At 42.3% G+C, this 26,453-nt stretch overlaps 1 protein-coding gene across 1 annotated transcript in view; it reads left to right on the forward strand.

Moving 5' to 3' along the window:
* Nucleotides 1-427: 427 nt before the first annotated feature.
* SUSD6 (sushi domain containing 6) overlaps nucleotides 428-26,453 on the forward strand; it is a 116,326-nt gene continuing 90,300 nt past the window's right edge. The window contains exon 1 of the mRNA XM_054025927.1: nucleotides 428-680. The gene's annotated coding sequence lies outside the window, so the exon portion shown is untranslated. The remainder of the gene's footprint in view (nucleotides 681-26,453) is intronic.

Raw genomic sequence — 26,453 nt, forward strand, 5'->3', positions numbered from 1 at the left:
GTGTGGCCATACCCGGCCACTGGGGACAGTAGTAGCCTGCTCCTACACGTGGGTAACCCCTGTGCCGCTCCTGTGTGAAGGCGCTGTGCTAAGTGGAGGTTGGGCAATGGCTGTTGAGCCGGTATCACCCCTCTGAAGCTGGGGTGCGGAACTGCTGCGCTGGGGGGGCGGGGCGGATTCCCACGTGTCCGCCCGCCCACAGGCGCTGCTGGCCCGGCCCGCGCAGTTCCCTGCTCACTCTTGGGCCTGCCTCTCCGCCGTGTGCTGCTGGGGGTGGGAGGACGGGCCAGGCTCTGCCCCTTTAAGGTTCAGCCCCGCCCCCTTTCTCTCTTCTCCCCGGCCGGCGCTCGCGGTGAGCTAGCGCGAGAGCGCAGGCGGAGACACGTGGGCGGCTGCTGCCGGTGGAGAGAGGGCGGGGGCAGTAGGAGCCTCACGCTCTCGGCGGCTCGCGAGACGCTGGTGCAGACGGGACGTTCCTCTGCTACTTTGTATCCGTTTGCGGCCGCGAATGTTCCATTTCCCGAGCCCTGCGACAGGCTCTGCTCCCCGCCTCCCTCCCAGAGCGAGACAGCCAAGGGCACGCGGGCCTTGCCGCAGCCCAGCCTGCCAGCGCCTCGGAGGCGGGGGGGAGCGAGGGGAGCCGGCTGCCTTCGCCCAGTGACCTGCCACGGAGCTGCTGGGTGAGTTGCCTCCGGGGGGGGGGGGGGTTCGGTGCCAACCCCGGACAGGCACGTGCGTGGAGCTGGGGTGAGCTCTGCAATCTCGGGGGCGGGCTAGCTGGCTCCCCGTTGCCCGCACGCCCCTCGGCCTTCTGAGCTCGCAGCACGAAAGCATTTTGTTAGGGATCGGGGTCCTTCCTGGGCGCCGGGACCTGTCACTAGCTACTCGGGACCGCCCTGCTTCCACCCAGTCCCTGCTCTGATGTGCCAGCCTCAGCTGTCATTGAAGAGGGAGTGCTGCTGGCTGGAAGGGCGCCCGGGGAACTGCGGCTTAAATGTGCCAGATCTGCTCCCATGGGTATCAAGGGGTGTAACTAGGAGTTGGGCCAGGTGTGGGGAGAACGTGATAGCGGGATCTCTTCCTGAGTTCATTGCGGTTGCATGACTATAACCGAGGAGCACATTTGCCCCGTTGGCTGTGGGGTAGGCTCTCAGGGAAAATGGGGAAATCCCATTGCCTGAGTCTTTTAAAACTAGCCCGCACAAAGCGTCTGACAGACCAATCCTGCAATGTCCCCTAGGAATGGACTAGATGACCTCATAAATCTTTTTTGTCTCTGACGTCTGTGAAAGAAAAGCTATTTCTTCTATTTTTTACAGCGGAAATTGGTAGAGAGAGACAGAAAAAGCTCTCTGGCAAAACAAACTTTGTAGGTCTCGGTAGGGTTTAGTTCCTTTGTGTCTCCAGCAGTAGACTGCTTGGGTGATATTTCAGAAATGGTGTATTTCCTGCAAAAAGTTGAAACTCTGTCTCATTGCTGTTTCCTTCTTGAAAATTGTCACTTTTAAAAATTGTTTGCCTTTTGACCTATTTGAATTGAATATTCTTGCTAATTAGCCACTTCCTCAAAACAAAACAAATGCTTGTTTGTATTGGTACTAAATATTAAGTTTAGTTCTTTTCTGCCAGTTTCTCTATGTGAGGCTAGATTTAAAATAATTTGTTAAATAGAAAAGGGTGGGAGCAACTAATGAAATGAACAAGTGAGATCAAAAGTTCATTGCTAGAATAAAAGTGCTTGAGTCTCTGCTGCAACAAAACCCCTCTTCCATGAAACTTGACATCAGAATTGTTTGTTAATCATGGAATGCAGACAGCATCTTGATCTTGATTCCTAACAAGTCAGCCTGCTAGTTGCTAGTTAATACAGTCTGTAATTAATTTACCACATACAACAGAAACAACTATGCACTTTCCTTCCCTGCTAAGGGAAACTTAACTGCTGCCTTTGGTTTATCTTCCCTAAAATTTTGGTAGACAGACTTTGGAATGGAGGACTGCAACTAGTGACAGGTTTGAGTAGCAGCCCTGTTAGTCTGTATCCGCAAAAAGAAGAACAGGAGTACTTGTGGCACCTTAGAGACTAACAAATTTATTAGAGCATAAGCTTTTGTGGGCTACAGCCCACTTAATAGAAGAAAATGATTAATGCATTTGTTGACTTTTGATTAGTTCCATTATGTAATGTTTTAAAAATTAGCACAGCTGTGTAAGTTAAGCAATGTAAATAATTAACAATTTTAAGTTTAATTTTCTTACAAGTCAACATCTCTAAAGTTATCCTGTTCAGCCTTTCAGAATCCTTTCTAGTGTGGGGGAGACCTCTTGAATATCTTATCTTGGGCAATAAGATATCGGTACATGTATATAGCAGTTTTAAGTCTCATTTCTGTAAATGGTATTCTGTTTTCTGTAGAGATTATTGATGTGCATTGAGATCTACTGATGGCAAGTGCTGTGGAGGAGCTGAATTATTGATTAATTTAAATGATTTATCTGGTTGAACAGATTTGACAACTTTTACCTCCTTATGTGAAATTTGAGTTCAGTTAGGATGGGCGCCCAATGACTTTCTCTAGTATTTATCTGTATTACAGTAGTGCCTAGAGGCCAGGGCATCATCGTACTAGGCACTATACAAACATAAAGCAGTGTCAGTTTAGGCTTAATGTTTTAGGTGGTGTTTATAACGAATAGGTAACAAGTTTTTAGTTGGTTATAAATATCCCCTAAAGAATTTGTAACAACTATTGCAAGATTGTGTTTGTATATAAGAACCAGTAGGTGGAAAGAAGCTGTGACAAAAGTGAAACTGACTCGTATTCAGTATCCAGAATAAGAGAAATGGAGAAAAGTAAATAACATAAGTAAACAAATGATTGTTATAATATCTCATTATTAGTGACTCCTGGGTTTAAATTTTTTTTTTTTTTGAATGATAGTGTTCCTTTGAATAGGACTCAACAGATATACATAGTTTTGAATGGGTTTATTCTTATGGGAGGCTTAATTATTGTGACTGGGTGGCTTTTATTTATAGTGTAGCTTTTATTTGGTGGTGGCATGGGGTGGGAGGTTTCAGAACATTTTCATTCTACATTTCTGACGTGTTTAGAATTGCAAAGAATGGAGAAACTGAGAGGACTTAGCACTTGTCTCATCGTACTTCCTAGTGGCTTTTTGTGTGTGTTCCCATAAGTGCTATTGTGTAATAGTGCATCTATTGGCAGGAGTCCCTTGTCACAGTAATTCCTTCGTGTGTTTTGTGTTGTTGTGTGTTTTTTTTTTTTTTTTTTTTTGGACAGATGCAGTTTGTTCAGGAGAGTTGCAGTAAGAACAATAGGGAAAAGCTCTCTATTACTAAAGATTTTTTTTTTAACTTTTTTGTTATTTTTCATGCAGTAAGAATAAGCTCAAAATTTCTGGTTCAGTTCTAAGGCATCTTTACTCTCAGTTGTTCAGCTCTTTTATCAGGCTGTGCTAAAGACATCAGACACCAGCTTACTGCTTGCATCCTGCGTCAGAACTGGGAGGATGATTACCTTGTCTCCTCTTTAGTAATAAAACCTTTAATACTTGCTTCCTTTCTCCATTGCTAAAGCAGATGTGAAATGGTTATTCTCAGCCAACTGAGGAATTGCCCAGGCAGTGTATGGAAAGGGGAGGGTTTCTCCCTTCAATCCACATCTGTAGCTGGGACTTGTAGTGTGTCTGTGTGCATCAAGAGGTGACAAAACCACTAAGCAGAAGATGATTTACATATTCAACTTCAATTCTCTAAGGTTAAGGGGCATGTAATACAAGCATAAATGTGGTTTTGTGTTAGCGGTTGATGGCTGATCCTTCAGATGACTAGTTTATAAACAGATTTACAAACAGATTTTTGCCTTTTTTTTTCCCCTTTCTTTCCCTTACCCGCTGTTTCTTCCACTCACATCTATGCAGAGGTAAAAATTCTTTGTGGCATCATAATTTATGGCTATACATGAGATTAAAGGGACACCGGTAACTTAAAAATCACACTTCTGTTATTTTTTTAAACCTGATATTGTTACAATTCACGTCAAAGATTACTGTAACTGAAAGTTTGAGTAAAAAATAACTCTGCACTTGACAGCCAGTTTTTTTCCTGTTGCATTAGCCTCTTACACATCAGTAAGGGAGAGAACAACACTTTTTTTAAAAATTGGAAAATGCAATTTCTAAATCTCCGGAAAATTGTCAGGGGGATTTTTGGGGAAGGAAGTATACCTGAACGCACTTTAAAAATGAGCTACAATTATATAATACTTCCAACTGAAGAAAACCTGGTTTATGACCAGGAAAATGAGACCTTTATTTAAAAGGCCACTGTCAAAATGAACCTACCCTAGAAATACTTTTTATACGAATTTTTTTTTAAGTTAATTCAGTGTTGTTGAAAGGTACTGAGCCAGAAGTTTTCTGACCACAGAACAGTTGCAGCACAAAGTTCCACTGTGACCCCTACCTCCCTTGCATGCTCATCAGTGTGACTCAGCCCTGGCCTGGGGGGTCACTTCTAGGGAGAGTCTCCATGAGCCATTCAGTTCTTTGTCTCTCTGCTGAGACTGACACAGATGTTGTTTAATGTCGGTTGTGGCATGCGATAGTGGCTCAGAACTGGACTAAGACTGATGCCTTATTTCATGTAGGCCATTGAACAGCCAGATAATAGGAACTATTTTGATCACTAGCAGCTTGTCTTGGTTTCAGCATGGTGATCTAGAAGCTCTGTCTCCCATGAGCAATCCAGTCCCAAAGTTTAACTGTTTCCCCTAACACTGAGAATCTTTTCAGCTCTCCAAAAAGTAAGATACTAAGCTATTAATAACCTGTTTCTCAGCTGTGTGATCCACCAACAAACCCAGGGTTCTGTGTGTGTTTGTAGTTGTTGATGTTGCACCATTCCTCCTTAAATCTCTGTCTAGTTATTTATACTATATCCATCACTGTGGCCTCTGTGGTTCTTGTGAGAAGGCAGGTATAGGCCTGTTCCCTAAACCCAGAAAGGACTGACGCCATTGCCACAGTTTGTTTCAGGTCTTTTTCTCAGGGCTTTAGCTTTGTTTCTTCCATATACAATTAGAACAGCACATCAGTGGTCCCTAACCCAGGGTCTGCTGCAGGGGCCTATCTATTCCCTGCAGGTATCTACTCTATGGGCCACTTTCCTGAGAGCAATGGCCTGCCACAGGAGCCAACTTGTTTCCTGTAGCTCTTTCCACTACCCAAGAGTCTACTGCAGGAACTGTCCTACTCCCTCCAGCTTTCTCTCAACTGGCCTACCTGCTGGCTTTTAAATATGTTTCTAGCTGATCAGGCTCAGCTGGGGAAGTAATTGACTGCTCACAGGTGAGGTTGGGTCCAACTCCCCTTAAATGACCAGCCAGCCTGTGACAGCAGGGCATTGACATTTTTAATTTTTTTTTTAAAGTCTATATTTAAAGAAAAGCACACATGTCTCAGTACAGAGAGAAGGGGGAAAAAACAATATGAGCATAATAAAGTGAGGGGGAAAAGCTCTATACGGATTCCCACATCTAGCCAAATAAATGCAGTCTGGGTGCTTCCGGTAAGTCATTTAGGAGATCTTTCACACACTGCAGATCCATTTAAAAACTTATGGGTATTGTCAAGGCTGGCCGAATAAATGTTTGTTGTAAATGTCAAGTTCCACTTTTTAAACATAAAGGGTTAAATTCTAGTCTCAATCGTATTCAAATCTTGAAGTAATTCTGGATATAGATTGAATTACTTTGGATTTATACTAATATAACTGGCAGCTGTACTAGAACTTGTGGTGGGTGAGTAACTCTTAAATATCCCATGTGTTTTTGTTCATTTTTCATTGTGTCTGTTTACGAGGCCTGTAGTATTTGTTCTGATTCTATAGCAACTTCGCAGGTAGAATTCCCTTTGACTTCAGTGGGAGACTTGTGCGCAGAGCAGCTGCGGAATCATTCTTAAGCAGGGAACAGCTTTGTGAAGTTCTCTTCTAGAGGAAGTGGACTCGCCTGTGCAGCAAGAAGTGGAACCTGCTAACTTGGTCGCTGTTGATTGCATAAAAGAGTGAGTAAAAACAGGAAGCCGTTAGTAGTGCTGTTCATCTGCCTTTGTGCTGCACTCCTCAAACAGGATATTTTCACAAACACAAATAGTGCTGTAGTTTCAGAATAAGCTAGCATTGCTAGCAACAAAAATTGGTTGGCAATAACCGTCTAAACATGCTTTGAGTTTTACCTCTTTGCTCCATACCAGACCATGTGTCTTGATGCCCCATGTTGTCTAAGAAGTGTGAGTTTCAAGGAGGGCCAGATGGTAGCGGAAGCCTAGCCTGCTTAGCTGTAATTAATGGGATTTGTTGTGGCAATACAGCAGTATTAATGAAGGGGCTCTCTCTGAAAACACACAGACTCAGAAGTTAGATGTGAAATGGCTCATGTCTCTTTGTCCTCCCCATTTCCTCCTTGCCTGCACCTTTCACTTCACAAGTGTGAAAGATGGGCAGGCTCTGGAAGCAGACAGAGCATGGCACTACACTAAGAACCGTATTCACTGCAGAAAGGATCAGTGTGTCTCATGCCACTTCAATCATTCCCCAAGGGGGATTTCTATCCTGGAAACCAGCCCATCCAGCAGTAAATCGTCTTCCCTAATGCAAGTGTGCATAAGTGGAATGTAGTGGTATTACTTGGTCATCACCTCTTTGACTGTAACCTTGTACGCAAGACAAAGCTGATGGGGCACAGTGAAGTGAAATTTGCTTCTGGAAGCACTTTTACATCAGAGGACATCCACTTCAGTCTCCTCTGTTCAGTCTTAGTTTGTAGTTTACATTATCCTTGGCTGCAAACTTGGTAGAAAAGGGCCACTATTTAAAGAGGCAGTTGGACTTGCAGTGCACCACTTTAATGTAATCCCTAATAAAGGAAGTAGAGACTAACTAGTTTTAGCTCCCCATCTTAAGTTTTATAAAGTCCTAATGTGTTTGAGCATCTATACACTTGCACTGAATCACTTGTTTCTTTCTTGCTTTTGTGTTTTTTAGTTTACAAAACCGCATTTAAACCACTGCAGGAGGACGAGGAAGTGAAATTGAATATAAATAGGAAGCGAGAGTGACCAGATTAGTTTTTGTTTTTGTGTCTCACATATTTTGGGGCTAAGGTAAATAGATGGTGAAAATTTGAACTAGAATATTCTTTCTTTTGCAATAAGTAACATAGATGTAGGGGATGGCTGCATTGCAGCTGGAAGGTGCAATGCCCATCATGGGTGGATGGACTTGCGCTAACTCAGCTGGAGCTAGCGTGCTAAAAATAGTCTTGTGGATGTTGCGACACTGATGGTGGCTTGGGTGGGTCACCCGAGATTGGACCCAGCGGGTCAGGCAGGCGTGGATTTGGGTGAGTAGCCTGAGCCAATGCTGTGACAGCCACAGTGTGATTTTTAGTGCACTAGCTTGAACTGAACCAATGTGAGTATATTTGTTGGGAACCCCACTTCCCAGCTACAGTGAGAAAAACACAGGACAACAACATAAAAAAAATTAAGGCTATCAGGGATGCACATTGAGGTTCCTACTCTAAGTAAGGGTTATGTCTCTTTCAACAAGATAATTTGTGCTTTGTGATGTGACTTTGAAGGGTTTTAAACTGTTTCACACTGGCTTGCCATGAAAGCTGTTACAGTTTGTATGCAGTATTTTAAATGTGCAGATAAATGAAGCGTCGGGGCTTTGATTTTTTTTTCCCCCAAAGTATAGTTTCTGAATTTTTTTCTTTGGTGACTTGCATCTTTGAAAGTCTTTGAAAAATAGGTATTAAATTAAAGCATGCACTAATGCAGTTATAGTGAGAGAGCTGTCAGAATTTCCATTACTGTGGAACCCACTTAAACAAAATACCTCTTTTTTAAAAAAAAGTGATTGTATGTCAGATTAGACAAGCACACCAGTACCCTGAAGCTTGCTTAAATGGAAAAACTGGATAAAGAAATGTGTTAGATGTGGCTGTCCAGTAACCCAAAAGGTAAAAAGCAAAAGAAAATTGACGTGCTATGAAAGATACTTAAACTGGCTAGTTAACAATCCATGCTGCTTCAGGGTATATTGTTTTTTTCAAAGAAGAGAATCTGCCTAAAAATTTAACAGTCTTTCCACACTGTTGCATCACTTCAGGGGAAACTCTTTTATAGACAAAAATACTATTCTTTCTGCAAAGTAGATTGGGATTTTTTTCTTTAAAAGCAGAGAACACAAAGAAATGCCCAAGCACTACTCTGACATTGGATAAATTCCACACTGTTCTATCTGCCAGTGTATAGACCCTCTATGATCAATCTGCCACATATAGGACCTTTTCACAAAAGATATACAACCAAATGAACCTCAAAGCAGCTGTTCTCTTGTGAGAGGTTGGAAAAAGGGCATAGCGCAAGAGATAAAGGAGAAGGCAAGAGCATTCGGGAAACTCTAGGACTGCTGCTTCACGATATTGCTGGAACAGCACTGTGGAAGATCTGCGTTGCCAAAAGTTAATGCCTGTGTAATGAGTACAAGGCTACAATGGAGATTACCTCATGGGCTGTGCGCTAGTTTCACTTCAGCAGAGCCTATTAAAAATTGCACAAGCCTCTTAAGTGACCCGCAAAGGCTTTTGAACAGATATGGGGAAGGGGCTACTTCCTTTGTGCTTGCTCTTGATGAATAAAGGAGACCCTGGTGGCCATAATCTCAGTCACATCAAGTCTGGTGTTCCCCAAATCAGTCCTCAAGCAAAACCAAGCGTCTTGTGTGCTTGAATGTTCCAAAGGCATTGGGGTTAAATATGTAGTATCAAAAAAGTTTTTAAACCGTCTGAGTAAAAATTCTTCTTCTCCATAGCTCATTTTTTCACTATTGTCTCTTATGATATATCTGTTTCAATAGTTTCCTGTTTGCCATCAGATCTTTCAAGGTAGAGAAGACTTATATTTTGAATGCAAGGTTGTTGATTTTTGGTTTTGTGTTGTGCTCTTTGGGCCTTCTTTATCCATCGTAAAGAAATGAAAAAGGCACAAGCCTATTTTTTTTTTTCCTTTTGCAAGTCACTGTTAAACAAATGTCTGTTCCTCTTACTCCTTGTTTTGAAAGAGGTATAGATGGTTTGGTGCTGCATGATTAGAAGTTTTCGAAGGTATTTGGATATTTTTTTCTTCTTTTCCCCTCTTCTTTTTAAAGCAATTGAAATTAATGGAAGTATAGTCCAGCAGTTTTGGGTCAAATTTTCAAGAGCACTTAAGTCCCATTGACTTTTTGGTGGGCCTTAAGTGCTCTTGAAAATTTTACCTTTCAGTGTCTGTTTTGGAGGGAGATTGCAACAGTGTTTGTATCTCAATGATATTTTACAAATCATTAGCCCATAATCTTCCATTTTAATATTTGCTATTTAAATATCTCCATGTACCTCTGGATTTACTCTTTACCCCTTCAGAAAACTTGCTGAGGGAATTTGAAATCGAGGGCTGAATTCTGTGGCACAGGCCTGCATCTAAAATGAACCTCCATAGTTCATGTCCCCCAGTTACTTTATGTAACAATTGCTGCTACTCATTCAGCAATAGGTTCCATTTTATGAAATGTACACTCTTAACCCTTATAAAAACAAGGAGTCCGGTGGCACCTTAAAGGCTAACAGATTTATTTGGGCATAAGCTTTCGTGGGTAAACCCCCCCCTGAATATTGTACTGAATATGAATATATAAATATAATATATTCATGCCTGCATCTGTAACTTTCACTCCATGCATCTGCAGATCCTTCTGCAGATGCATGGAGTGAAAGTTACAGATGCAGGCATAAATATATTGACACATGAAGAGAAGCATTGGCCTGCTAAACCCAGGGTTGTGAGTTCAATCCTTGAGGGGGCCACTTAGGGATCTGGGGCAAAATCAGTACTTGGCCCTGCTAGTGAAAGCAGGGGGCTGGACTCGATGACCTTTCAAGGTCCCTTCCAGTTCTAGGAGATAGGATATCTCCATTTATTTATTTATTTAAGTGAAGAACCAGTGTGACAGGGCCAATTCAATCAGAGTGGATGTGGTCTTTTGAGGGTTTGTTATTTTGCAGGATGTTTAACCCTTTCTGGCCATGAGTCACTGTGACAGCACATTTTCTGAAAAAATTGTTTGTTCTCATTTTTACAATATAATAAAATAACTGGAATATAAATATTGTACTTCAGTTTCAGTGTGTAGTATATTGAGCAGTATAAAAGTCATTGTCTGTTTGAAATTTTAGTTTGTACTGACTTCACTAGTGCTTTTTATGTAGCCCGTTGTAAAATGAGGAAAATACATCCAATCATCTAGATATCTCTAACTTGAGCTTTTAGATCTCTTGTTGGATTCTCCATTGTCTTCTGGTGAGATTTTCAAAAGCACCTATGTGATTTAGGAACACAGATCCCATGGACTGTCAGTGGGACTTGTGCTTCTAGGTCATGCTGATACTTCTGAATTTTTTTAACATAATTTTAAAAAATATTTTGGAGACAGCTATAACTAGAAATGGTTCTCAGGTAAAAGACATGTTAAGTTTAGAATTCAGTATAGTGGTATCTCCTGCTATGTGTTGGAACATGTAACTGAAAAATGCAGGTAGGTGAGTAGATGAAACAAAGTAACTCCCCTCCCTTGTCATCTCCCTCCACCTGCTGCAGCCAGAGTGAACAACAGAAGGTGAGAGTTCTGAACTTTTAATACCCTTTAAAAGACCACACCAACATAACCAGACCTATAGAAGTTTTATTGTAATTCTTGGCTTTACAGAATGGATGTGCACAAATGTGATCAGACACAGATATTTTAACTTGCTGCAATTATTGGGTTTTTTCCTCCCCGCCCCCAAGAGAAAACGCATAGCAGCATTTTGCAGTCAACAGTGGAACCTGAAGCCTAGACATACAATGAGGAACACTTTGAATGTAATTTAACATTTAAAATGAGTCAACTAAACCATCCCTTACCTGTAAGTAAGCCCCTTTGTTTTCAGTTTAAACCAATTTTTTTTATTGAAAAATTCCAGGGTTTTACAAAAAGTATTCTTCATTTTTTTTCTGATTTTTCACCCTAATTTTGTGTCATTCAGATATATAAAAAATAACTTGTTTTATTAGAAGAATACAATATATTTCATGAAATATATATATTACAATAATACATTAGTCTGTGTGTATATGCACAGCTGCCTGTTGAAGTAAGGCTATGTATTAGTCTAAAAGATGCACACAATAAACAGACAGGCATATACGCAAGCGCTGAAGTGCGTGCACATCTGAACGTGGTGATGAATCTCTCACCCACCGCATACATATTTCAAGCTATTAGCAGATAACGGTTTAAAGATTTAACCCACTAAAATGGGAAGAAAACGAAAATCTGTATCCGAGTACGTTTCAGAACGTAAGGAAGTAGTTACAAGTTTAAAAAAAAAAAAAAACAGAAGAAAAGAATGAAGTTGAGTGTATAAGCTGCAGATAGTGTGTTTCAGTTATTAAATATAAATATTTGTAGGCTAATATAGGGTTACCATACGTCCGGTTTTTCCCGGACATGTCCGGGTTTTTGGTAATCAAACCCCCGTCCGGGGGGGAATTTCCAAAAAGCCAAACATGTCCGGGAAAAATACTCCCTGGCTTACCTTAGAGCGGGTGTTGGGGGCTGCTGTGCTCCCTGACTCCTGGGCTCTGTAAGCGCCAAGCTGCCCAAGCGCTATGGGCTTCGGGTAACCCCCATGCCTCTGGACCCTGTGCCCCCGGCCGGGCACTTCCCCTCTGGGGGTGCAGGGTCCGGAGGCATGGCGGTGCCCGAAGCCCGAGCGCTACCGGCTTCACGGTTTGCTGGGCAGCCTCCAGACCCTGCACCCCCGGCTGGGCGCTTCCACTCTCGGGCTCCAGCTGCGCTGGGGAAGCGCCGGCCGGGGGCTCAGGGTCTGGGGGCTGCCTGGCAAACCGTGAAGCCAGTAGCGCTCGGGCAGCCCTTTTCACGTGGCTGGGAGGGAGGAGGGGGAATGCGGGGCGCTCAGGGGAGGGGGCAGAGTTAGGGTGGGGGCTTTGGGGAAGGGGCAGAGTTGGGGCAGAGCTTGGGGTGGGAAAGGGGTGGGGCCAGGGCCCCATGGAGTGTCCTCTTTTTTTATTTTTTAAATATGGTAACCCTACTTAATAGTTCTAAGTGTACAGCAGTAAACTGTTTCTTCAAATGAAAGTTTTATTTGGGGATTAGAGATGTATTGTTTTCTTAAACTCAGAGGTGGCATTGTGTTTTTAGTTCTGCAGCAAACCACATTGATGAATGGAATTCAAAGCATTAATCTACTGAATACTTTCCCCCCGTCTTTCCATCCACCTAAATAAGCCCTGATATTTACCCAGAAAAATTATTACAGTAAAAGCTTTTTTAACTGGCATGCTGTGGGTAGGGGGGTGCTAGTAAATTTTAAAATGCCAGTTAACTGAGAGGGAGGGGTTTGGAGTGTGGGGTGGTGGTGCGAGATAGGACCTGTGGGGCATGGGCTCTGGGAGGGAGTTTGGGTCTGGGAGGGGGCTTGGGGCAGGGGGTTAGGGTGTGGGAGGGGGCTTCGGGTGCCATATGGGGGAGGGCACTCGCCTCCAGCTGCTCCCCGCAAGTGGCTCCCTGTCCTTGCTGCTCCTGGCGGAGGCATGGCCAGGCAGCTCTGCAAGCGGGCACGCTGCCTTTGTCTGCAGGCATCGCCCCTGCAGCTCCCGTTGGCCACGGTCCCCGGCCATTGAGCTGGGAGCCATGTGGTCAGTGCTTGGGGAGGAGGTACAGAGGCAACGTGCCTGCAGAGAGCTGCCTGGCCGTGCTTCCGACTGCAGCGGAAGGGACTGGGAACTGCTGGAGGTGAGCGGCCCCCCATATCCGGCACCCCAAGCCCCCTCCCAGAGTGCACCCCGCAGCCCCTCCCACACCCCAGCCCCCTGCTGGCCCCGCACCAACCGCACTATAAACTGGACTTTCAGTGCAAATCAGAAATGCAGGTTTATAGAGCTTGCTGGTTGGTGAAGTGCCGGATAAAAGAGCTTTTACTGTAATTGTTTTTTGCACTGATTTTTCACCTGTTTTTGTTATAAAACTAGGCAAATATCTAGATGAGAAAAATCTAGTGAAAAATTAAAATAAAATTAAAACTGAGAACAAAGGGCCCTACCTGTAAGCTAAATTCCTGGCTGGGAAGGAAGGGAGAAGACTGAAGACATGCTTAATACAAGGCATTACAATATAGACTGAAATGATCTGATTATTTTCCTCTCCATCTTATCTTTTAATAGCTTTGCCTTGTTTTTATCTGTTTTTATCATTTCTGCAGATGAACTTGTTGAGGAAGGGGTGTAGGTTGTGCAATCAACCCCTTTCTGCCTCTTTTCCCCCCCCCCTTCATATTTTCCAAGGTCAGAAGGGACCATTGGGATCATCTAGTCTGACGTCCTGTGCGACACATGCCAGAGAACTTCCCCACAATAATGCCTAGAGCAGACCTTTTTTAGGAAAACATCTAGTCTTCATTTCATCACTACAACCCTTGGCAAATTGTTCCAATGGTTAATTACTTTGTGTTTAAAAATTAATGCCTTATTTCCAGTCTGAATATATCTAGCTTCACCTTCCAGCCATTGGATCATGTTATACCTTTCTCTGCTAGATTGAAGAGCCCATTATTAAATATTTGTCCCCCATATAGATACTTAAACTGTAATCAAGTCACCCTTTAACTTTCATTTTAAGCCAAATAGATTGCACTCTTTGAGTCTATCACTATAAGGTTGGTTTTCTAATTCTTTGATCAGTCTCATGGCTCTTCCCTGAACCTTCTCCAATTGTGGTCACTAGAACTGGACAGTGTTCAGCAGCAGTTGCACCAGTGCCATATATAAAGGTAAAATCTTTCTACTCCTACTCGAGATTCCCCTGTTTATGCATTCCAAGATAGCATTAGCTCTGTTGGCCACAGCGTCACACTGGCAACTCATGTTCAGCTATTATCCACCACTTCCTCCAAGTTTTTATCCTGGGAAGCAGTGACTCAGAAAGAGTCCCTCATCCCACAAGTATAACCTTTTGTTCCTAAAATATACATTTACTTTTAGCCTTATTAAAAAGTGAATTGTTTGCTTGTGCGCAGTTTACTAAATGACTCATATCTCTGAATCTGTCCTCTTCATTATTTACCATTCCCCCAATCTGTGTGTCATTTGCAATCTTTATTGTTGGTGATTGTATATTTTTTCCCAAGGTCATTAATAATTTTAAATAACATAAAGCTGAGAATCTGTGGTACCCGACTGGAAACACACCTACTGACATGCTCGATGGCAATTACATGTTTACAGTTACATTTGAGACCTATCAGTTAGCCTGCCTTTAATCCATTTAATATGTGCCATGTTAATTTTATATTCTAGTTTTTTAATCAAAACATTGTGTGGTACCGAGTCAAATGTCTTATGGAAATCCAAGTATATTATGTCAACTCTGTTACCTTTATCAACCAAACTTGTAATATCATAAAAAAAGATATGAAGTTAATTTGACAGGATCTATTCTCCTTAAACCCATGTTGGTTTGCATTACTTTCATTACCCTCATTTAATTCTTTATTAATCGAGTCCTGTATCAGTCGCTCCAGTATCTTGGCCGTGATCGATACCAGGCTGAAAGGCCTCTAATTATCCAGGTCATCCCATTTACCCTGTTTTTTTGTTTGTTTGTTTTTAAATTGGTACGACACTAGCTTTCTTCCAGTCTTTTGGAACTTCCCCAGAGTTCCAAGACTTATTGATGATCAATATTAACATCCGATGATGTGGCTGCCACTGCAGAGGTGGTAGGGGTGAGTGGGGAATTCAAGGGCAGTGCTAAACAGGATGGGTAGCTTCCCTCTCACCCCTTTGCCTCAGCTGACACTTAGAAACCTTTGAAAAACACTGGTAATAATGAATTGAGGAGTACTGCATTTAGTGTGGGTTAAATGATTGGCTAGCTTAATGGCCTAGGTGAAGGCAGTTATCCCAGCCTATCATTAAACCCCAGAAAATTCCGAGCCCAGGGTAACCTGAAAATAAAAACTAGTAGATGGATGTGCATGTGTGGATTCTTTTTTATTCTCAACTGGTATGTGCATGGCACTTGTAGAGAAGGCATATCTTGTACTTCAGCTATTTATATTGAGTAATTTTTAACATTCCATTTATCTTTTTTGTAAATTAGAAGCAATTATTCCAAAATGTTACTGCCTTATAGCTATTTCTCTTCCTCTGGGTGTGTTAATTATGAAGGACAATGGTGTTGAAAACTGGATTTTTCATGTGTGAAAGAGTACATCTCCAGCTCTCCCACCTAAAGTTTGAATCTTTGTTAGAAGAGATTCTGAACAATTCCACAACAACTAATTATCTTTCAAATGGAGGATCATGATTTCGAGTAATGGGGAGCAGTTGAACACTTCAGAAAGAAAAAATCCTGTGGGTAATAAGTAAAGAGAAGAGAATACAGGGAAATATGGTACATAAGCAGAAGCATCTCTCAGACTATTCTGTTTGAAGTTTCCTGTAAGGCTCTTTAACCTATGTCTTCAGTAAGTGTTTTATGTCCCAGTAATCTGCTGTAACTATCAGTTTAAAGCAGGAAAATTTACATTATTTTTAGGTCTCTCTCTGTTTTGTGATGTGAAGAAATTGGAGAACCCTATTCTAAATCTGTCTAGATGTTTATTTTCATGGCAACATTCTCTTTTCAAAATGAAGTACTGAGCCATGCAGCACATGAGAGGGAATACCAGTGACTATTTTGGGAAGACTTTTAAAACTAATATAAATTAGTCAAAAGAAATTGCCTGTTTGATGCCCAGGTGAGATTTTACCTGCCTGTTTCCATATGCAAAGACTGACTGGCTGGTTAGATTCTTGGTGTGAGCCCAAAAACCCATAAAAATTCACGTAAATCCCAAGCCAGTCCCTGGTTTGAGGGGGAGGATGTGTGCATATGTAAAGCTGTTTGTTTACTGTATCATGGCCATTGCAGATGTATATACCCAGTGTAATGGAACCAGTGTAATTTTTACTGATTTTAAGCTATTAGATACATTATTCAATGGTTCTGAACGACTTTTATTGTAAAAGGATGTTTTCCCATCGCAAGCAACTTTATGTGAATGAAAGTATTGTGTGCCAGGACTTCTCCTTTCATTAACTGAAACTGTGAGCCTGACACTTCTTTATGTGCTGCAACTTTCCCTTTTTTGCTGTAACAACCAACTAGATTTACCGATAACATGTGCGTGCACGCGCTCGCGCGCTCTCTCTCTCTCTCTCTCTCTCACAACATACACTTGCTGTTCTGGGGAGTGGATGGGTCTAGGCAACTGATAATGGGATATAGTGTTGTAGGTTAGAATCCAGCACACTTTGATAGTGGCAAAGGTATTGCTCTTCGTGACCTTTTACAAAATGTGTTTGTGAGAAGGTGGGAAGTTGGACTGTAGTGGCAACTAGACACTTGCCCACTTGACTGATCTGTCAAACTGGTATGTATTTGTCCATCTTGGAGTGAGTAAGAAGCCCAAGGGTTGAAGGAGTTATGCAGACTGACCTGTTCCTTCGGGTGAAGTTTGAGGCAAATGTGTGGGGAAGCCTGCATTGCCTGCTGTACCTGTTCTGTGATGCTTACATTAGCACTAAATTCACTGAACCTCCCATGTGCCTTTGGCCCCCTCCCCCAACCTGCATTCTGTAGGAAGACCCATTGATTTCAATGGGTTACTCTAGATTTACACCTGTGACTGAGATCAGAATTTGACCCTTAGTTTCCAGTTCATGGAGAGCTGGTGCTGTGATAGATATGTCCTAAATAGAAGATATGCTGATATCCAGTCTTTCAGATGTGTTTTGGAAATTTGCAACTGTCCCAACTTCCTGAGGAATCTGATACTGATAAAATTATTTTGAATGTTAATTGTATAGTGTTAGTGAAAGATGAGACTGACAGCTTTGGAGAGTGAGGTCATCTGTTGGTCTTCAAAAAATGTAGTGTGTGGGCACCACAAATGTAAGCATCATTCCGTGCTGCGCTTATTTCATAATTGCTTTCTATGGCATTCCTTGCACTTTCCTATGGCACATCTAGTGATGGTTGGAGAATACTGGACTAGATGGACTTCTGGTTTGATCCAGTATTGTAATTCATCTTCACTCACGCATGTATACACGCGCTCCACCGATGTGCTTCACCCTGATTTGGAAAGATAGTCTTCAGGGTTGAGAGGGTACTTCAGTTTCCATGGCGCTTTGTTGTTGATTTGTTACGGGAGCACCCACAGTGTGATAAATACTGTCCACAGGAAACGTAAAGTTTCCAATGATAGGCAGGTAATATGAAAGCTAATAGTGGGGAAAGAGAGAGAACATATATTTTTTTAAAATCTTTGTGTACTTACGAACTATCCACACTCCCGTCCTCCTGAGATCATTGTTAGTAAGTAGATGTCATGGCAGGAGTGGATTTTGAGGTGGTATTTGAGGGATGGGAGAGGTAGGGAGTTGCTTTACAGATCAGTTTAGGGAGGGCGCTCCATGTATGTGGGTGGCTGTGGAGGAAGGGGCAAAAATTGTTGAGGGAAGTAGTTAGAGGGCTGGCTAATGCCAGCATCCTTGGTAGAATGGGTAAGAGAAGCAGATATGTAAAGGGCTGTGAGGGTTGATAAACTTCAATTTGATGCGATGGCAAGGGGGTCACTGGTGTAGGGATTTGAAGAGGGGGTGACAGAACAGGCAAAAAGCTGATCTTAGAAGCTGCAGTTTGTTGGGCTGAGGCAGAACTTGCGGGGAAGGTCAGAGAAAAGGAGCTTGCAATAATTGAAGCAGGAGATGACAAAGGCCTGCGCAAGAACTTCAGCAGTGTGTGCAGAAAGTAAAGTTTATATTTTAGAAACATGTGAAGAAAGAAAATTACAAGTAGAGCTGGTCCGAAAATGGCAACTTTTCCTGCACTGGGGCAGCGGGGGTGTGAGATTCACTTGTGCAAAAGCTTTTAATGGAAACTTTTCAGGTTTTTGAAAACATCAGCCATTTCTATTCGCAAGATCTAGACATCTCCTGGATGTGTGGGGTTGGGCAGAGGGTGGGAACAAAAGTGATCCACAGTTTGTATAGACCTGCATGACACAGAATGGTGCAGCTGTCAGCAGTAATGGAAAGCTGTACTGAGATCACCTGATCTAGAAATCTTTTCCTTTGGACAGGTCTGCACTACAAACTTGCACCGATGCAGCTGTGCCACGGTAGCGTTTCTGGTGAAGATGCTCTAAACCGACAGAGATCTCTCCCATCAACTTAATACCTCCACCTCCAGGAGAGGCGGTAGCTATGTTGGTGGGAGAAGCTCTCCTGCCGACATAGTGCTGGATACTGGGGGGCGGGATTAACGTCGGTATAACTATGTCACTCGGGGTGTAGATTTTTCACACCCCAAGTGAAATAGTTATGCTGAAGTAAGTGCGTAGTGTAGGACCTAGCCCTTGAAGCTTAGATCAGGGCCTATGTCTTGCTGTGTTCAGAGTGTGTCAGGGTAGCTTATTTACTGTGGCATCTTTTGTAGAAGACATTTATCAGCAAGTTGAGGGGCTAGAGATTTTGGGAGGCTTAGTTAACTAGTGAGATTTGTTTAATTTGCCTAATGGTAATTTGTTTAAATTTTGTGAGGTGGTGGATGCCATACAAAATTAATTCTATAAAAGGCATGGCCTGTGTGAAACATACATCAGATGGTAACAATTTTCAGTCTACTAAAAATCTTGAGTAAGATTTGAACTGGTGAACTATAGATTAAAGGTAAATTGCAAGGAAATGGATATGTCCCTCCCCCCCCCCATTTTTATTTTGTGGCTGTGACTTTTCAAGAGTCTGAATAGTGATGAGATTTTTAATGTTTGAATTTTTAGCATAAAGAAACCTTATTGTAAATTCTGCAAGTTTTGTATTTGTTCATGGCCTTGTTAGGTGTAGACATAAACGAACAGCCGAACAACTGAGAAGCAAAAGAGTTTTTAGTTGTGGAATGTGGCCAGAATTTGGGCAGAGGTCTAGACTGGCTCTCCAGTGAAATGACATTGGAAATCTTGTGGATAATCCTATAATAAACCATTTTGTAGTAGAAAATTCATGCTTTGAAAGGTAGGGCTAATTGGGAACTTACTTTCAAGCACCCAAGAGTAATCAGCCAGTCAGGAATTAAGTTTACCAAGTGTTTTTATTTGCTTTCGATTCTGTTGGAAGGGAATGTAAGCCTCAAAGTGGTAATAAAAGTTTATGTAATATATGTGGGTGTGTTTTTGCATAGACTAGCTGAGCTGTAACTAGACACAGAACTTCTCAGTTGTTTAAACATCAATCCAAAACAAATGCCACAACAGGAATGCAGTGCTGCTTCTCGGCTTTAAAAATCGTAATTCAGTGCTGCTTGTGAAAGAGACTCTAGGAATACATTAGGAAGAGGAGAGAGACCACTCCCTACCTTTTCATTAATTACAAATTCTGTTCACCCAGTGAAGGCCTCTGGAATGAACCATTTAACTGTAAAGGGTGTTCCAGGCTGTACAGGTACAGAATTTGCTATACCAGATGAAATACAGTCTGTCTGCTTTACCTAAAATACAAGTGTGCAATGATGATTTCCCTGAAACAGAAATTATAGGATAAAAGGATATCTTGTTAGGTGTGGATTCTCTGGTATTCAAGTCAAAGAACAAAGATGTGAAATAACTTCAAATCCAAGGATGAATCTCTTGGCTTTCATAAAAGCCCAGTGTGGAAATTTATTGTCCAAAAATCAGAGAACCAGCCACATCCTCTCAAACGTTCGACTGTGCAGAACAGAATGGTTTCCTCTCATATGGAACATAATTGGACATTAGCAGGAGTGTGTAAATACTTGTATAGTACCTGCTATCCAAGGATTTCAGATCACTTTACAGGCACTCACTACTTAAAACAATAAGGCTCAGACCCGGAGTCCCAACTTGACTCAAGTTTGGATCCTCTGGCCCTGCAGGGTCCTGGGACCGATCCCTGACTTAGCGCAATTGCAATGTAGACAGAATGGGGGTTAGGCAGGTTCAAGCATGGGCTTTTGTGGCAGTGTAGACATACTGATAAAGGTCTCCCATCTAAGTACAGACCTGCTGTGACCTTATTTTGGGTTGAGGCCTGACAAGAATTCAATGCGTGACTGTCTGGATGTGAGGGGGGAAAATGTAAACTGTCGCCCAAAGGATGTGTGAAGGGTATTTGTGAATTCAGGCAAGTTTAAGTGGATTGGTTGCCCCAGATCCCAGACCGTGAAGTGCAGGCTTCCCATTCCTTAACAGCACTCTGCTCCCCAGATGGGAGTCGTGAGGCTCTGTGTCAGTGTGAGCCATGTGCAGGTTAAAATATGATTACAAGCGGAAAAGTGACTGTAGGAATTTGTTGTGGAGTTCCATGTTTAGGCTTACTCAGTGTCTTCCAGCTCAAATGTTCTCTGTTAAAGTTGAGCTGTGACCTTTCTAACTGTGTCAGTACCACAAACTCCTCTCCTTAGGATCTGAAAACACAGCTAAATTCTACCATTGATGCCTTCACCAGTAATAAAGAATCTGCTTGTATGTGAGAGATCTGAATTTGGTATAAGATTTACTTTCCAGAGCACTAGTGATTTTCCTTTCTGTCAGGGAAGCTCCTGTTTAAAGCTAACATGCAGCTGTGCATGTGAACCCAGAGTGGGAGAAGGCAAAAAGACTTCAAGTGGGGACCTCTGGACCAATTTTCAGTTTCCATTGGGCTACTGCCACCTCAATTGTATTTCTGTGAAGGGTGGCCAATTTCTCTCTTCCCCTCCCCTTCTGTCTGGGTCAGCATATGTCTTCTCTAACCGAGCTTGCATTGGTGTGAAACAGAGCTCCCCCCCCCCCAAAAAAAAATGGGGGGGGGGGAACCCTCAACTTGTTTTTCATAAATGTGGTTTGTCATCAAAAGCTTGTTTCTTTAAAGGGTAAAGATGAAGGCCCTGTAATTTCAAAATGAGAATATTGACACCCCCTTCCTCAATAAATACTTTTGTGATGAAGTTCTGATGTCAAATCTTTTTTGCACGTTTGTTTGGGCCCCCCACCCCAAACAGTGTTTGGCTGTGATGCCCCTAATCCTACACAATTGCTGTCTGTCTTCTGTGGGGCAACCCTTCTCACTTCTTGCTGTGCACACACAAGCAGGAACAACCTTGGCAGCATCACAAAACCAAACATCTGGGCAGCACAGAGGAAGGTGGTCCAGATTAAAGTTGCACTCAGTACCCAAGAGTCCTTGTTGATTGTACTCTTCTGTAAGCAAATGCCTGGCATTGCTAAAATAGTTCATTGGTTACTCTTGGTATGGGAACAGCAGGAGGGTTGATCCTTGGACTTTGAAGCATTTGGGCTTCTTGCCTGATCTCTCTTCTGCAAGTATGAAATTAATACAGGGCTAGAAGTTTGTCCTGTGTACAAATCTGTCTTGAACGAATACCAGATATGTTAACTAGTGTAAACTTTAATGGGAAGAGAGAATGTTTTGATTTTTAACTGCAGCTGCTTAAACAGGGGCTCTTATATTGGGGTATGTGAGAGGCATTGGGGAGGGGGTACAATGCTAACAGAGGTTCACTTGGCCAGTCCTCTTCTATTTTACTTACTCTGTCACTTCAGACACCATAGTTGTTCGGAATAGGAATTCCCTCTCTCAGCTTGTGCTGCTGTGAAATCCTACTAATCCTTTTCACCATCATCCTTCTGTCTTGGAAAACCAAATTCACGACTTGAGCACTTCGGTTTCACAGAGCAAGTAGGAATTTAAGCTGGGAAGAAATAAATTGACAAATATGGCAAGAAATGCAGGGGGGATTGTTATGAGAAGTGAATGGATTTGCATGTTAATCTTGATAGTTTTTAGAAGCCTTCATAAGTATGAGGAGACCATCACTAACTGTTGGAGACTCTTCCCTGAGCAAACTGGATTCACTGACATACACTCACATAAAAATAAATATTTAAGACCAGAAAGGATTGTCCAGGAACTTTTATGTCTGCTTCAAGTTCGTATCAAATTCAAGTTCTCTCTCAAGGATGTATCAGTGTTTTGGAATTGGATAGATTCTGCACTGTTGGCTTCCTTTTAATTTATATCAAGTTTGTATCTGAACTCTCATTTCTAGACTTGCTGCACTGGTTTGATTCTGTGCATTGCTGTTTTAGGAATTGGAACTGACTGGAGAGTGAATACGTTTAGGACTTAGCGTTGCAACCATCCAGCTTGTGCCAAACTTTTATTTATTTATTTTGGTGCTGAACAGTTCCACTGTAATTGGCTAGTAGCAAAACTAGTTGTTCAGTGCAGCAGCATTAAGAGCGCTGTGGGTAAAACAAACCTCATGTTAGAGCTAATAAAAATTTCTAAATAAGTATTCTGAGCCCCCGTACTCTGGCATCCTCTCATGAAAAGGGCTCTTAGCTTTACTGCCTTGGCTAGAGGGCTGGCAACATCGGTTCTTCATCAAGCCAGATACTAATTTTGAGGTGGTAGTGCTGGGGTCAGAGGAAAGGGGATTGACATTTCCTTTCATCTTTAGAGAAGTGACCTATTTTGCTTTTAAATTTGAATTAAGTCATCCTCAGAATGTACCATATGGCATTCCTGGTGAAACTAGCAGATGTTTCTCTAACTGTGTATTTTATTTATTTATTTTGCTTTGTTGAATGGCTCTTCTTTGTTTCTTTCCACATGTCCTGTCTGCAGAGGGCTGTCAGCAACAACAGCTCTGGTATTGTAGGTTATTGGCGTGAATTTCTAAATGTGTATATTAAAATTCATGTCAAACTGGATGAAGGAGCTGCTTGGGATGTGGATCTGAAGCATCCTTTTGAGAGAGTGCAGTAACTGGATCGTAGATGCTGCATCCAGGCTCCCAAGCAAAGATGTTCTCCTTTGTGTGACTGTCTCTGTTGGCCTCTGCACACTTGGTTTCTTAATATATATCTGAGTCTTCCACCCTCCCCCTGCTTTTTGTGTGTGGTGAATTTAATCTCTCTTCATAGCTCTGCATCACTTTATATTTTGGAGAAATGTTGTTCTGAGGGGGTGGGGATGTTTTTGCACATAAGCAATTGCTTCTTTTTGTATTCACCCTGCCAGTCTAATTGTTCATTCTGGTATGAACCCATGAGCTGCTGTTCCAGCTTAGTAAGGTAGAGCAGACATATGATGATGATAGACTGCTTTAGATAGGCATTCACATAAGAGCCCAAGTACATACTCCAGCATCATTTAGCAGTCTGCTGTGCAGGAAATAAATGACTGTGACCATAAATTGTTTTGTTTTGTGTGGTTTTTTAAAAGATGCAATATGTAGAGAAAGTGAGGGCAGTGCTCTCTATTAGGAAGGACTCAGCCCTTCATCTTTCTGAGGTACATAAACTGAATTTCATACAGGTTTGAGGAAACCCAGTGGTCCAGGATGTTTTGTTGTTTTCTTAAGCGTGTGTTAGAGCTGTACATGTAGAGCCCTAACGTGTGGTAAATCAGGGATTCTTTTTGAGCATGCACCACACTAATGACTTGTGCACAGTGCATATTGTATATGCAGCTTGGGTATGCACACCTATAATCAACATATGTCACTGTGCTTGGTGGCTATGTACAGACACTGGGGAACCCATGGCACTTCCTGCAAATGTAGGGCTTTGGATGGTATCCTTGGCCAAATCTTCCTCTCTCTGCTACAGCTGTGTTAGTTGATTGCTGCCTCCCCCTATCTCAAGGTGGCTGCATTTCAGTGGTAATGTTTGTACATGGAGGGCGGGGGGGAAGTGTTGCTATTGTACCACTTCATACCTATTAACGTCAGTGGAACCACTCTGCTTTAACAGGTGCTTTTTAAGGTAAAATATTCATGTGCAATAAAGACTGGTTTGATTATTGATTTTAATTATGTCAAAAACCACAGCTATTGCTCATTATACAAATATGTACTAGAGCAATGCAGGAGTTGCACTGAGACCCAGCAGGAACAGGACAAGCATAACATGTTTAAAAAAGAAGAAAAGGAATGTTTACTAATAACTTACCTGATACATACCATTGTGAGGAGGTGCTTCCAAACCAGATCGGTAACTAGACTGGTGGAAAACTTTTATTTCATTTTATTTGATTGACAGTTCATGGCAGAAGCTTCTTATTTTTAATCCAGCATTCACTGTTGGTGTATTTGGAAGCTGCAAGTTTCATTCTTTTTGCTACATTTAGATTGTTTGGAAGAAAAGTTATTTTCAAAATACCAGCTAGTGGGATCATAGAACAATGTGAGACTGGTGGCCTGCAGCCATAATGGAGAAGCACAGCCTGCAGAGTGAGTGTGTGAGTGTGTGCCTTGTGTTTTTTAAATCTAAATGATTTGAGTGCCAGTCCTGGTTAGAACCAACCAAAGTTTAATCCAAAAGTATTAATGTGATTTGGGTAGTATGTCCTCTTCCATAGCGTAACCTTCTCTAAGGAAAAAGTCTAGCCATGTTCAGTGGGAGGAGTGTGTAGAGGAGTTGAAAGAAACACTGGCAGTACTGAGATAATAAAATTTATACCATTTTAGATAATAGCACTGGAATGGGTTACCTAGGGAGGTGGTGGAATCTCCTTCCTTGGAAGTTTTTAAGGTCAGGCTTGACAAAGCCCGGGCTGGGATGATTTAGTTGGGGATTTGGTCCTGCTTTGAGTAGGGGGTTCGACTGGATGGCCCCTTCCAACCCTGATATTCTAGGATTCTATGAATAGGAATCCCATCCAAAACTGGTGTTCAGAGTTCAGTCCTGAAACGCTCCACTATGTTCTTAGCTGCCCCCAAACGCCTTATCCTTCTTTTATTGTGTTAATATTGGGTCTAGAAAAGGTAGCTACTGGGTCTGAATTTGTTTAATGTGATGTGCGTGAAATGGGGTGAATGTGTCTGAGGTTCTATCTGAGGCCATCTAGGTAGACAAGGCTTCAAGTAGTGTTGCAGCATTTGGGAACGTGTACACACAGGAGAGATGATGATGGAATGCTGAAAGAGGGTCTGTTTCCATCTTCCCTGCAGTGAAGAGATGTTGTGAGAGGTCACAGCTGATCACACAGGGCTCCGAGAGAGTAATAGTTTTTTTCTCAAATCATGTTACAGAAGAAAGTTGTAGTATGTTCTTGCCTTACCATCCTTAGTGACCACCCTCCGTCCACCCCCCCATCCCTATGCTAGTTCTGCATGTAAAATTATCTGCTGTCTGTCTTGTCTGTTTAGATTGTAAATTCATTGGGACAGAGACTCTTTCTTTCTAGGTGTTTGTACAGTGCCTAGCCCTTTGAGGCTTCTAGGTGCAATCATGGTACAAAGAAGAATAATCTTGTATGCAGTTTCTTGTACCTAATTCTTGATCAAGCTACTGTAGTTTGTAGCTGGTCCCTAACCCTTACACTAGGCACTTTCCTTGCCTGCCTAATATACTAATCTATGCCATTTTAAATGGAGATTGTGAGATACTGAAAACACACCGGACTCTGGAAGAGAGGTGGGCTTGGATGTCTGAATTAATATCCAAGACTTGACTCTGTTTCAGACAGAGCTAAAATTAAATGCTGTCTTCTGTAGAAGAGGGGAAAGCCACACAACTGAAACATTCAAATAACAGTGTTTAAGGAGCTGTCAGGGGTCCACAGGGGTATGCTACAAACACAGGAGGAAGTGACAGTCTAATCCTTGTGTTGCCCTTCACAACAAGGGAAAAGCTGTACTGGGAATGTTTTGGGTGCAGGGAGTGCCCGGACAACTTTTTATAGACCAAGAACTTGCATCATTTCCTGTTACAGTTACAGTACTTATATTGCGGAAGTTCCCATAGCGAGCTTGGTGCTTTCAAAAGAAATGAACAGAAAGCCCCTTCCCTAGAGAGCTTAAATCTAATTAGATAGGACACACAAGCAGAACTTTTGAGGTCATTCAGATACACAGTACATCTTTAAAATAAGACCAGACTTGCTTCTCATCCCTACATCCTCCACTTCCTCTGTCGAGATGCCCCAGCCAACCTGGTTAGCCGTTGGTGTGTTCAAATGTGCCTTTCTCCCACCCTGCTCACTGAAAGAGCATGTAAAGCTTGAAAATCATGTCCAGTAGAGTGTAAAGGCAGCTCCAGCCAAGATCCTGCCTGTGCAAGAGGTGGTTTGTGTTGATGATCCTATCTCTGGAATTCTGTGTGTATATGGTGGGATGGGCGGGGGGCGGCAAAACAGTGGTCAATCAAAACCCCCTCAGATAGGTAAGTCAATCAGTAATCTTTGAAGGTACT

Source organism: Malaclemys terrapin, chromosome 4 (assembly GCF_027887155.1).
Source record: "Malaclemys terrapin pileata isolate rMalTer1 chromosome 4, rMalTer1.hap1, whole genome shotgun sequence".
Lineage (NCBI taxonomy): Eukaryota > Metazoa > Chordata > Testudines > Emydidae > Malaclemys > Malaclemys terrapin.